This window comes from Lissotriton vulgaris, chromosome 2_1, assembly GCF_964263255.1.
Source record: "Lissotriton vulgaris chromosome 2_1, aLisVul1.2, whole genome shotgun sequence".
Lineage (NCBI taxonomy): Eukaryota > Metazoa > Chordata > Amphibia > Caudata > Salamandridae > Lissotriton > Lissotriton vulgaris.
Window position 1 is genome coordinate 125,946,217 of NC_141687.1, and position 13,692 is coordinate 125,959,908.

At 45.6% G+C, this 13,692-nt stretch overlaps 1 protein-coding gene across 4 annotated transcripts in view; it reads left to right on the plus strand.

Moving 5' to 3' along the window:
* The window catches only part of SH2B2 (SH2B adaptor protein 2), a 493,931-nt gene that overhangs the window by 296,555 nt on the left and 183,684 nt on the right, over positions 1-13,692 (plus strand). The gene's annotated exons all lie outside the window — the stretch shown is intronic.

Consider the following 13,692-nt stretch of genomic DNA (forward strand, 5'->3'; position numbering starts at 1 on the left):
TCCTTCCATCACAACAGAGAGTCTTTCTGGGAGCATTGATAGATACATGTCTGGGCCTTTTTTGTTCTATGGTATTTCAGGACTTTATTGTTTTAAAAGGAATATACATATTGGAATTTTTCTTTTATGGATTTCTTAGGTACATATTTTTGTATGTATGTATATGTATGTATGTATATATATATATATATATATATATATATATATATATATATATATATATATATATATATATGATTCTTACTACTATGTTATGTACCGTGTGACTCCCACTTCGACGACTGGGAATTATTCAAGCATGTGAATCTATGAAAGACACCAATACTGGAGAACCACAGTTTACAGGTAAGTAGCTTCTTTTCTTTCTACTTACTTGGAACTATACGTGTTCCACTTCTTAAAACTAAAATATCTAGGACTCTGATTTGACCAGGATCTCTTTCATGGCATAGATGCAGAAGTGTTGAACTGTGAGTTTCCTGAGACTAACAAGGTCATGAAAGTTTCTTCCTTTTCTGAATTCCTTAATGCATGCTTCCATGGTAATGTCTTGTGTCCTTTCACACTGAGACTACAGCAGTGCCATCTATCTGGGCCTTCTGTAGTGATACACCAAGAGGTAATACGATGGTAGTCCAAGCATGTACCATGAACTGCATTTACCATAATGCTAAGGGGCAAACTGTGCTGGAAGGTGAAGCAGTGTGCTCCCAACCCTTCCTGTTCAAAAAGGCTCCCTTGAGCCATTGAGACATTGAGCTGATGAGCTTGTGAAGATGCACCTGTGCTCCTGTGAAAGGTACTGAGACCGGAAAGGATTGTGACAACCCCAGATTAAATTCCTTTTTATCTCTACTGATGACAGATGATATCCAGAAACACATGTCTACAGATTTACAGCACTAACCTGCACCAACTTTGGTGGAATACTCCAGTCAAATGTTAAGTAAGCTTGTACCATGAACTGCATTTACCATAATACTAAGGGGCGAACTGTGCTGGGAGGCGAAGCAGTGTGCTGCACACTAGTGGTTGCTATTACAGAACTGACATTAGCAAAATAAATAGGAGTCCTGTAAAGGAAGCAGTGGACACTTTTATGGAATGAAAGGTGGGCAGGTGTAGATTATGTAGGTTAGGAAAGAACTACAAAGGGCATGGGTTCTTGCCCAAGGCCCTAAAAGGCCCTAAAAGGCCCAAACATGAATACATCACATGAAGCCACTTTTATCCTCGCTGCACTTTAATTAGATGTAAGGGCTCGATGCCCTGGGAGGAGAAGTTAAGTTGTGAAGAATGGAGGCTACACACATCACCTGGGGTCGAGTCTTTGTCCACTGCCTTCATAAAGAGGACTAGGCCTTCAGAGAGAAATCCGAAGTCATTCCACTTAACATTCCAAACCTTACATCAATCAAGATGGATGGCAAAGGCCTAGCCAAGAGTTCACCTACCAAGCCAGTACTATCTGACATGATGGAAGGGCAGGCAGTGGCATCAAAAGCAGACTGAACAAGGTTAAGGATGGTAACAGTGTGTGGAGGACATCTCAGTACAGCACCAAGCTGAAGTTTTACCAGAGTTGTGTTCTGTCGACACTCTTGTATGGATCAGAATGCTGGCGGATGATGAAGTGGCATCACCAAACTGCCTCCCACACCAGTAACCTGAGAAGAAACTTACGCATGCCCTCAAATAGTCTTCAACCAGGAAATGCTCACTATATGCATGTATGAGATAGATTGGACACCGTTCTGAGAAAAAGCTGGTGATGAATAGGCCAAAATCAGAAGAGAACAAGACTCCTTCACAAGAACAGCTCTCCACTGGACCCAAAAAGGCAAATGGAAGAGAGGTAGGCCAAAGAACATATTTAGGCTAACTGCGAAAATTTAATTAAGTCCCTGAACCACAGCTGGGACAACGTACAGAGACTTGCCCAAAACAGATAGAAGTGGAGATCCTTTGTTGCTGCCTGTAAGAAATGGGGTTACCACAATTCTCCTCGGGGTGAAGTGACAAGCAAACTCAAAACTGTGAGCAACCCTCTGGTAGGTTGGCACAGAACGTCATTCTTAAGAGGCAATGTGTAAAGTATTTGAGCAACACTTCAAACAGTAATACTATCGAAACACATCACATAAGAAGCCCATAACAGAACTAAAAAAGAGTCCCTTTTAATACAAACAAGACCAAAATGGCAAAAAGCCTATTAGAAGAACCTTAGATATTCAATTTTAAAGGTTTTAGTGAAAATCGAGCCCAACAACGTAAAGCAGCAACTGTGGATATTTGGTCAGGCTGGATCAGGATGAAGTCACAAATTAAGGCTGATCGCAATGGCACACAGGCCACCTACACAGACCCAGTCACCCCCTGCTGAACAGAGTACCTTCGATCCTGTTTTTTGGAGTGTTGCAAGGATGCGCGTAGAAAATGCGTCCCATAGCTGAAGCGATGCATCTGTTCTGAGATGCGGCTAGGCTACAGTGCGAGGTCCTGCTGCGTCATCGTCTAAGATACGGTCGGCGAGGGCTTGTGATGTGAAGTTCGGAGTCGAAGATGAGTTGCGCAGTTGGAAGATAAAGGAGCTGTGAGGCTACAATATGGAGTCTGGCATCTTCATCGAGGCTGTCGTCGATGAGGGATGCGAGGGCCTGCACTGCCGATGCATTATGAGATGCGGATCTTTGTGGCAGTACCAATCCACTCGGCAGCAGAGATGCAGCGGTTCTGCCTGGGATAGCGCTGCGTAGCAGAGGTGTGTCGGATCTGATCGATCCACAGAGACTGTGACACTTCCAAGGGTCTAAGTCTGGGGTGGCACCACTTGGCAAGGTAGACTCACATATTAGAGTCTAGGTGACAGAGCAAGGTTGTTTGAGACTTCTGTCCCTGAGGCTAAAGTCAGGAGGCCAGCCAGATATCCATTGGATTCAGTCTGGGGTTCTGAGTTCAAGAGATGCAGGTCCAGTCATTTTACCTCAGACATGAGGCACAGCAAGGCAGTAGCCTGAAGTGGTGGTGTCTGAGGTCCAGTATTTATACCCAGTAGTGCCTCTGAAGTGTGGAAAAAAACGTTGTAGAGGTTTCCCTTTGAAGCCCCCAGGCATTCTGCTTCCCCTTCCTGGCACCAGACGACCTACCCTCTGGGTGGAGACAGGAAATAGCCTATTCAAGTGTAAGTGGGGCTGTACCCAGCTCTTCCCTCCCATCCTGCCAGTGATGGCCCAGTCACCTCTCAGCTCACTATTGTGTATGAGTGTCTCGGAGGAATATTCAACGCTTATCTGTCAACTACACCGTCATGTTACCCAGATACAGGCTACAGGAACTAAACGGCTAAGAGGAACATCCCAGCTTCCTAAAAGTTGCATTTTCAAAAGTGTAATTTAAAACCAGACTTTTGGATTTTTCATTGCAATTTCAAAGACACCAAACTTGAAAGTTTACCTGGTCCGATTGGGAATTTATAGCTTATTAAATGTAAAAAGCTAACTCCAATGTTAGTCTGTGGGATAGGTAGACCTTGCAATAGTGAAATATTAATTCAAGGTTTCCACTACTGGCGTCAAGATGGTGGTCGCCTCCGTCATCCGCACAAAGATCCACCAGCATCGGCAGCCATCTAATCCTACAATCCGCACCCATTACTCCGCCACAACCTGAGCCGCCTGTCCAGGGCGAAGAATGCTGCGAACTGTGAGCGGTGCCAGAGTGTCACTCACTTTTGCCTGCCATACCTAAAATGGCACATCACGTTATTTAAAAAAATCTTATTCAAGTGAAAAAGAATGAACAAATGCTAATATGTTCATCTCGGCAATTATTTACACCTTTTAATCGTATTTTTGGAATGATAAATACTGTTTTTTAGAAAGAGAAGACAACGTTCTTCACATATATAACCACACAATCTTGTTGTCTTAATTATACAAACACATATATACAAAAGAATGAAACATACAGTTATTACGATTCATTTCATGTTACACAACATTATATACAAAAAATGAAAACAGGGGGAAAAAAAGGTAAAAAAGATGTAAAATTATTTCAAATGAACATCATCAAAATACCAAAGCATAAGTACAATTCTTTTCTGAATCCTGAAATGTTATCAATCAATGTGGATACTCAGTATAAAGGTAGATGTCAACAATGTTTTCAAGAAATAAGGCTTAATCCCCTTTGTCAATAGCGTTTTCAAAAAGTAGGATTTAATCCTCTTTGCCGACGCGTTTCGAGTGTGGGTTCCTTGTCCCCAGACTCTCATCAGGGCCAAATCAATCCTTTTCCCAATCCTTATCCTAATAATGAAAAAACAAATTGTACACTACTTCTCCTGAGGCACAGCCGGGAGCCACGTTACTTTGCTCATTTTAAAAATTGTATTGTTTCTGTGATTTTAAAACACTGTTTACTTGCCTGCTCCTAATTGAGGATTCCTCTTGGCTATCTCCAGACCCCTGAACAGCGGATTCAGCGCTGCAGCGGGCGAGGCTAGCCTTGATTACTATTGCTGCCTCTCTCGCGTTGTTCAGACCACGCCCACTTATTTAGGCCACGCCCCTTTCGCCAAGCGTATTTAAAGCGCTGAGAACCAGCGCCGCTTGACCCACTACTTCTCCTGAGGCACTGCCGGGAGCCACGTTACTTTGCTCATTTTAAAAATTGTATTGTTTGTGTGATTTTAAAACACTGTTTACTTGCCTGCTCCTAATTGAGGATTCCTCTTGGCTATCTCCAGACCCCTGAACAGCGGATTCAGCGCTGCAGCGGGCGAGGCTAGCCTTGATTACTATTGCCGCCTCTCTCGCGTTCAGGCCACGCCCACTTATTTAGGCCACGCCCCTTTCGCCAAGCGTATTTAAAGCGCTGAGAACCAGCGCCGCTTGACCCACTACTTCTCCTGAGGCACAGCCGGGAGCCACGTTACTTTGCTCATTTTAAAAATTGTATTGTTTGTGTGATTTTAAAACACTGTTTACTTGCCTGCTCCTAATTGAGGATTCCTCTTGGCTATCTCCAGACCCCTGAACAGCGGATTCAGACCTGCAGCGGGCGAGGCTAGCCTTTATTACTATTGCCGCCTCTCTCGCGTTGTTCAGGCCACGCCCACTTATTTAGGCTATGCCCCTTCCCAACCCCCTCTCTCACTTGCATATAGGATGTGTCCATACCGGAAGCGCAGCGGACGAGCGCAGCGGGCGCGCCGATGGCGCGCCTAAGGCAAGCCCGTCTGCGCCCGTCCGCGGCCGACCGGGGCCCAGGCCATGTCACTCTGCCCAAATCATCACCTACGTTCCCGGGGACTTAACTGCTCTACATTCAATCCGGCTATTGGACACTACTAGCTCTTCTCGCCTGCGTCAACTAGGCATTTACCAAGCTCGCAGCACCGTCCCTGAGATACAGACCATCCCGTCTCTCCTCACCTCTGAACCCTCAGTCTCTCTCCCACCTCCCAATCCCCCGCCCGCTCAGACACCCATCAATATGGAATTAGCAATCATTTATCTCAATACTCGATCACTAGTCAGTCACCAACTTGACATCTACCACCTCCTGGACTCAGACCGACCTGACGTTCTCCTCCTAACCGAGACCTGGCTAAATGAGGACTCGTCCTCCGACATCTTGGCAGCCATTCCTCCGGGGTATTACATACTTCACGTCAATCGGCCTGCTAACAAACCAGGAGGCGGCGTAGCTGCCATTATCAAACTTTCCCTCAGGTTCACATCCCTTTCTCTACTCACTATTCCCCAGGTGGACTGCCTGGCTATTAGATTTGAATCCTCTGTATCCCCCCTTACCTGTGTCTTGGTATACCGTCCCCCCCCAATCCATGCCTAATTTTTCTTCTCACTTTGGTGATTTGCTTTCCCAGCTTATAATTAATAATTCCAAACTCTTGGTCCTGGGTGATTTCAATTACTGGCCGTCAGACGTCCACGAAAGCCCTCAATGTTTAGCTTTCACTGACTTATTAACTGGGCTCAATGGTCTTCAACACATTCACACACCCACTCACTCCAAGGGACATATCCTAGACCAGGTGTGGACCTATAATCTTGGTATCAAGTCACTTATGATCACACCTTGCCATTGGTCAGACCATCACTTAATTTCCTTTCTCCTCCTTGTCCCTTCTCCGCCCCTTCGCAGCCGAGGCGCCAGCCTCTTGGCTCGAAACTGGAACAAAGCAGACCTTGACTTTTTTCTTACCTCTTTAACATCTTCAGTTCTGCCCAGCTCTGGTCCTATCGACTCCCAAGAAGCTGCACTTGTCAAATGTCTAGAATCCGCCAGTGACAAGGTCGCCCCCCTCAAGCTTATCAGAACTAAGCGCCCCCACGACGCACATCGCTGGTTCTCTGACAGCCTTAAATCTTTAAAACTTGGTCTCCGCCAAGCCGAGCGTCGCTGGCGTAGAAGCTATGATCCCTCGGAGAAATTAACTTTTTTTAAATTACTGGGAGAATATAAACTAGCAATTTCAGCCGCCAAAACCACCTACTTCTCCACCAAAATCCTCAACTCCGCGCAAAAATCTAAAGACATTTTCGCCATCGTAGAAGAACTCTCACATCCGGATAGGGTGACCATCAAACCCCTTCCATCTCAAGCACTTTGCGATTCCCTCAACTGCTTCTTCATAGAAAAAATTAGCAAAATCAAAAACAGTATTTCCTCCACACCCCCGACTACTCCCCTCATTGAGGCTGCTTCCTCCACTAACCCTCACTCTCTGACTCAGTTCCCCCCCTTATCAGAAGACGTTTTCATCCCCTTGCTTAACAAAGTTTCCTCAGGCTCCCCCACAGATTGCTCCCCCCCGCAATTCTCCGGGCTGCCTTCTCAGCCTGCCCCACTCTTCCACTGGCCCTCCTGAACAGTTCTCTTCTGCTCGGTGAGGTCCCCTGCCAGTTTAAGAACGCGGAGGTAGTACCCATTTTAAAGAAACCCACTGCCGACCCTACGGTTATGGGCAACTTCCGTCCCATCTCCCTTCTTCCCTACCTAAGCAAAGTACTTGAGACGTATGTAACTAGTATCCTCAGTTCTTTCATTGAGGACTCCAAATTCTTGGACCCCCAGCAGGCTGGGTTTAGACCCGCCCATTCCACTGAGGCAGTCATTCTCTCTGTAATGGAGGAACTCCGTAGAGGCGCCGATTCTAACACTCATCAAGCCTTGATTCTCTTGGATCTATCGGCGGCCTTTGACACGGTCGACCACACCATCTTGGTCGACTTTGTCAAAGAGGCTGGTGTCGGAGGGACGGCCCTTGATTGGGTCCGTTCATTCCTGACGAACCCCCACCAATCTGTCCGACTTTCCCACTTTACGGCTGACAGGATGAAACTCACCTGCGGTGTGCCACAGCGTCCCTGTCCCCACTTCTTTTTAATTTGTACCTCACCCCCCTGATCCGCTCCCTCCGGGAAAGGAATGTCACTGCATTTAACTATGCAGATGACATTCAGCTCATTTTCAACCTTGACTCCTCGCAGGATGCGGCCCAGGATTTCCAGTCTACCCTCTGTCATATCAGCAATTGGATGGGCACTCACCATCTCAAACTCAACCCCGACAAGACGGAGCTTGTTCTTGTCGGAGGCCCATCCAATCCCTGGAACTCCACATTCTGGCCCCCTACCCTTGGCCCCTCCCCTCGCCCTGCTGACAAGGTAAAAAGCTTGGGGGTCTATATTTCACATGATCTTTCCATGCAACATCAGGTCAGTGCTACAGTGTCTTCCTGCTTTCATCAGCTCAGGAAAATTCGCAAAATAGCTAATTTTCTGACCACCGAAGCTCTCACCCGGACTATGCGGCATTAGTCATCTCTCGGATTGACTATGCCAACGCTTTGTACGCAGGTATCCCACAATACCAAATCAAAAGACTACAGCTGATACAGAATCAGGCAGCCCGCCTGATTTACCATCAACGTAAACACCTTCACGTCCGTCCTTTACTCAAAGCCCTCCATTGGCTTCCTGTATCAGAGCGCTGTAAATTCAAACTAGGCTGTTTGACCCATAAATCCCTGGCCGGCATCGGCCCTTCCTTCATCTCGTCTCTTCTGCACCCGTACGTCCCTTCTAGATCCCTCCGTTCTTCCCACCATGCTCTCCTTCAGACGCCCAGGTTTAGGCGCAAAAAGCATGGAGGCCTTAGATTCTCTTTTTTGGCCCCCTCACTCTGGAATTCTCTCCCCCTGGAACTTAGACTTTCCTCCTCCCACCCTCACTTCAGGTCGCTCCTAAAAACTCCCCTTTCCCACTGTGCTTACACATCAGTTCCCTCTCCCTCCCTCCTCTGTCTCTCTATGATGTAGTGAACAGCGCCAAGAAACCGTCCGGTGTATGTTGCGCTCTATAAATCTTTTTTACATTACATTACATTACATACTTATTAAAACAGCTTCCCTCAACCTTCTCAGTCTGTTTGTTATCTACATGTTTTGCACTGAGGTGCCTTACCTCAAAGTTGTAGATGTAACGCTCGCTCTTCAAGCTTGTGAATGAAGCTGTGTGCACGCTTCTAAAATAAAGATTAGTGTGTATTTGTTAGCTAAAGTGACTCTACATTCATTTCTTTTAAAATTTACAAAGTGGGGGGCAGGGCGTTCATACCTGTGACTGAGTGTCTCAAAGAATCAGATGTATGAGCTATTTTTTTCATATTTTGAAACGAGACCACTTGTAATTCCAATTTTGTTTCTTTCTGTGAAAAGAGTAACCAAAGTGGCGTGTTATGGCTGTCTTTACATTTTAGGTCTTAGCCATTGTTCTCCTAAGGGAACCGCTGAACTACTCACCGTGAGCTTCCTCATGTTGGTCGCGGGGTCTCGCACCAGCCTTGACTAGCGGTAACCGTTCACTGACAGTGAATCTGTAACATGAAAGAACCCGTTAGGGCCGCTGTGTCGGTGGCAAGGAATGCGAGCGTTTGGAAACAAACCAGGGATCCACGCTTACCTATTTCTTTCGCTAGCTTTCCTCTCAATGCGCTCCTTGTTCTGAATCACCAGTGTTGGTAAAACAGGCAGCCGCCTGTTGGTTTCTTTAAACTTTCTTGGCCAATCCAATGTGAGCATTACGGTGAAGCCACAGGAGTGCATTCTGGGAAATGTAGTGAATTGAACGACTCAAAGTGAGTTATTGTTAGTCTGTTCAATTCGCTCATGGAATTGAGTCCTTTGTTAATGTCGAATCTCATTATTTGGTACGCTTCCTTGCGCAACAGCGCCTGCTCTACATTTGGTGATCTATGTATTGGATCAATGCTAGACAAAACCGTCCAAGTGAATTCGGTCTCTTTGTGATTCAAAGCCACAAAATGGTCTACCATTGGGGCATTTGGTACTCTTTTCTTTAATCTCGATCAATGCTGTGAAATTCGAATGTTCACCTGTTGCCATGTTTTGCCGATGTATATTTTATTGCAAGCACACATTACTGCATAAATGACGTTCTTGCTTTTGCAATTAGTATGCATATCATGTCTCCATTTGATGCCGTTATGGCAGAATTCATTTCCTTCTATAGTACTGCTGCAGGCGACACACATACCGCATTTGTGGTGTCCAGTGATGGGTTTAAGTTTCCACTGTGATATGAGGTCACTCTTAGTTTTTGGAACATAGCTATCTGCCCGGATGATTTGTTCGCCGATACTGGGATTTTTTCTCATGGCGAAAATTGTCTTTCCAAAGGGTATTAGAGTCCCTCTAGCAAGTGCCAGTTTCGCGGGATGATTTGCCTGAATTTATTAGTATGCGCCCCATAGGTGGTCACACAGACCAGTTTGTTTAGTTCCTTTTTTGGTTTAATTTTTAGGAGCTCTTCCCAAGGAGTGTACCTCGCTCTTTTTTTTGAATGCTTTAACAATTTTTTCGGGTAACCCCTCTTGTCCATTTCATCACAAAATAAGGCTGCATATGTATCAAAATCAGTTATTTCAGAACAATTTCTTCTTATCCTCAGCAGCTGGCCATAAGGTAAATTTTGTTTCAGACACTGGGGATGCGCACTATTATAATGTAAAATAGTGTTTTTGTCCGTCTCTTTTTTGAATAAAGAAGTTGTAAACCTGTCTCCTTCGATGCCAACTTCCACATCCAAGAAAGTCATTCTCTTTTTGCTTGAATCAATTGAGAATTTAATGGCTGGATGTCTTACATTCAACCAGCCATGGAAATGATAGAGTTCTACCTGGCTCCCCTTGGCAGAAATCTCCTTGAGGAGTAATTACTTTAAATTTGAAAATGAGTTTTTTATTCAGATCAAAGGCACGGCCATGGGTTGTCCTTACGCGCCAGAAATGGCGGTGTTGTACATGGCCCAGTACGAGGAAAGATTCATCTATAGGAACAACCCATACAGTGACAACATAAAACAGTGGGCACGATACATCGATGACATCTGGCTCCTGTGGCAGGGGAGCCAGGTAGAACTCGATAATTTCCATGGCTGGTTGAATGTAAGACATCCAGACATTAAATTCTCAATTGATTCAAGCAAAAAGAGAATGACTTTCTTGGATGTGGAAGTTGGCATCGAAGGAGACAGGTTTACAACTTCTTTATTCAAAAAAGAGACGGACAAAAACACTATTTTACATTATAATAGTCCGCATCCCCAGTGTCTGAAACAAAATTTACCTTCTGGCCAGCTGCTGAGGATAAGAAGAAATTGTTCTGAAATAACTGATTTTGATACACATGCAGCCTCATTTTGTGATGAAATGGACAAGAGGGGTTACCCGAAAAAACTGTTAAATCATTAAAAAAAAAAGAGCGAGGTACACTCCTAGGGAAGAGTCCTAAAAATTAAACCAAAAAAGGAACTAAACAAACTGGTCTGTGTGACCACCTATGGGGCGCATACTAATAAATTCAGGCAAATCATCCTGCGAAACTGGCACTTGCTAGAGGGACTCGAATACCCTTTGGAAAGACCAATTTTCGCCATGAGAAAAAATCCCAGTATCGGCCAACAAATCATCCGGGCAGATAGCTATGTTCCAAAAACTAAGAGTGACCTCATATCACAGTGGAAACTTTAACCCATCACTGGACACCACAAATGTGGTATGTGTGTCGCCTGCAGCAGTACTATAGAAGGAAATGAATTCTGCCATAACGGCATCAAATGGAGACATGATATGCATACTAATTGCAAAAGCAAGAACGTCATTTATGCAGTAATGTCTGCTTGCAATAAAATATACATCGGCAAAACATGCCAACAGGTGAACATTCAAATTTCACAGCATCGATCGAGATTAAAGAAAAGAGTACCAAATGCCCCAATGGTAGACCATTTTGTGGCTTTGAATCACAAAGAGACCGAATTCACTTGGACGGTTTTGTCTAGCATTGATCCAAAACATAGATCACCAAATGTAGAGCAGGCGCTGTTGCGCAAGGAAGCGTACCTAATAATGAGATTCGACAGCATTAACAAAGGACTCAATTCCATGAGCGAATTGAACAGACTCTAACAATAACTCACTTTGAGTCGTTCAATTCACTACATTTCCCAGAATGCACTCCCGTGGCTTCACCGTAATGCTCACATTGAATTGGCCAAGAAAGTTTAAAGAAACCAACAGGCGGCTGCATGGGTTACCAACACTGGTGATTCAGAACAAGGAGCGCATTGAGAGGAAAGCTAGCGAAAGAAATAGGTAAGCGTGGATCCCTGGTTTGTTTCCAAACGCTCGCATTCCTTGCCACCGACACAGCGGCCCTAACGGGTTCTTTCATGTTACAGATTCGCTGTCAGTGAACGGTTACCGCTAGTCAAGGCTGGTGCGAGACACCGCGACCAACGTGAGGAAGCTCACGGTGAGTAGTTCAGCAGTTCCCTTAGGAGAACAATGGCTAAGAACTAAAATGTAAAGACAGCCATAACACGCCACTTTGGTTACTCTTTTCACAGAAAGAAACAAAATTGGAATTACAAGTGGTCTCGTTTCAAAATGATGAGAAAAAATAGCTCGTACATCTGATTCTTTGAGACACTCAGTCACAGGCATGAACGCCCTGCCCCCCACTTTGTAAATTTTAAAAGAAATGAATGTAGAGTCACTTTAGCTAACAAATACACACTAATCTTTGTTTTAGAAGCGTGCACACAGCTTCATTCACAAGCTTGAAGAGCGAGCTTTACCTCTACAACTTTGAGGTAAGGCACCTCAGTGCAAAACATGTAGATAACAGACTGAGAAGGTTGAGGGAAGCTGTCTTAATAAGTATGTAATGTAATGTAAAAAAGATTTATAGAGCGCAACATACACGGGACGGTTTCTTGGCGCTGTTCACTACATCATAGAGAGACAGAGGAGGGAGGGAGAGGGAACTTATGTGTAAGCACAGCGGAAAAGGTGAGTTTTTAGGAGCGACCTGAAGTGAGGGTGGGAGGAGGAAAGTCTAAGTTCCAGTGGGAGAGAATTCCAGAGTGAGGGGGCCAAAAAAGAGAATCTAAGGCCTCAATGCTTTTTGCGCCTAAACCTGGGCGTCGGAAGGAGAGCATGGTGGGAAGAACGGAGGGATCTAGAAGGGACGTACGGGTGCAGAAGAGACTAGATGAAGGAAGGGCTGATGCCGGCCAGGGATTTATGGGTCAAACAGCCTAGTTTGAATTTACAGCGCTCTGATACAGGAAGCCAATGGAGGGCTTTGAGTAAAGGACGGATGTGAAGGTGTTTAGGTTGATGGTAAATCAGGCGGGCTGCCTGATTCTGTATCAGCTGTAGTCTTTTGATTTGGTATTGTGGGATACCTGCGTATAAAGCGTTGGCATAGTTAATCCGAGAGATGACTAATGCCAGCAACGTCAGGGTGAGAGCTTTGGTGGTCAGAAAATGAGCTATTTTGCGAATTTTCCTAAGCTGGTGAAAGCAGGAAGACACTGTAGCACTGACCTGATGTTGCATGGAAAGATCATGTGAAATATAGACCCCCAAGCTTTTTACCTTGTCAGCAGGGCGAGGGGAGGGGCCAAGGGCAGGGGGCCAGAAGGTGGAGTTCCAGGGATTGGATGGGCCTCCGACAAGAACAAGCTCCGTCTTGTCGGGGTTGAGTTTGAGATGGTGAGTGCCCATCCAATTGCTGATATGACAGAGGGTAGACTGGAAATCCTGGGCCGCATCCTGCGAGGAGTCAAGGTTGAAAATGAGCTGAATGTCATCTGCATAGTTAAATGCAGTGACATTCCTTCCCCGGAGGGAGCGGATCAGGGGGGTGAGGTACAAATTAAAAAGAAGTGGGGACAGGGACGAGCCCTGTGGCACACCGCAGGTGAGTTTCATCCTGTCAGCCGTAAAGTGGGAAAGTCGGACAGATTGGTGGCGGTTCGTCAGGAATGAACGGACCCAATCAAGGGCCGTCCCTCCGATACCAGCCTCTTTGACACGGTCGACCAAGATGGTGTGGTCGACCGTGTCAAAGGCCGCCGATAGATCCAAGAGAATCAAGGCTTGATGAGTGTTAGAATCGGCGCCTCTACAGAGTTCCTCCATTACAGAGAGAATGACCGCCTCAGTCGAATGGGCGGGTCTAAACCCAGCCTGCTGGGGGTCCAAGAATTTGGAGTCCTCAATGAAAGAAGTGAGGATACTAGTTACATACGTCTCAAGTAGTTTGCCTAGGTAGGGAAGAAGGGAGATGGG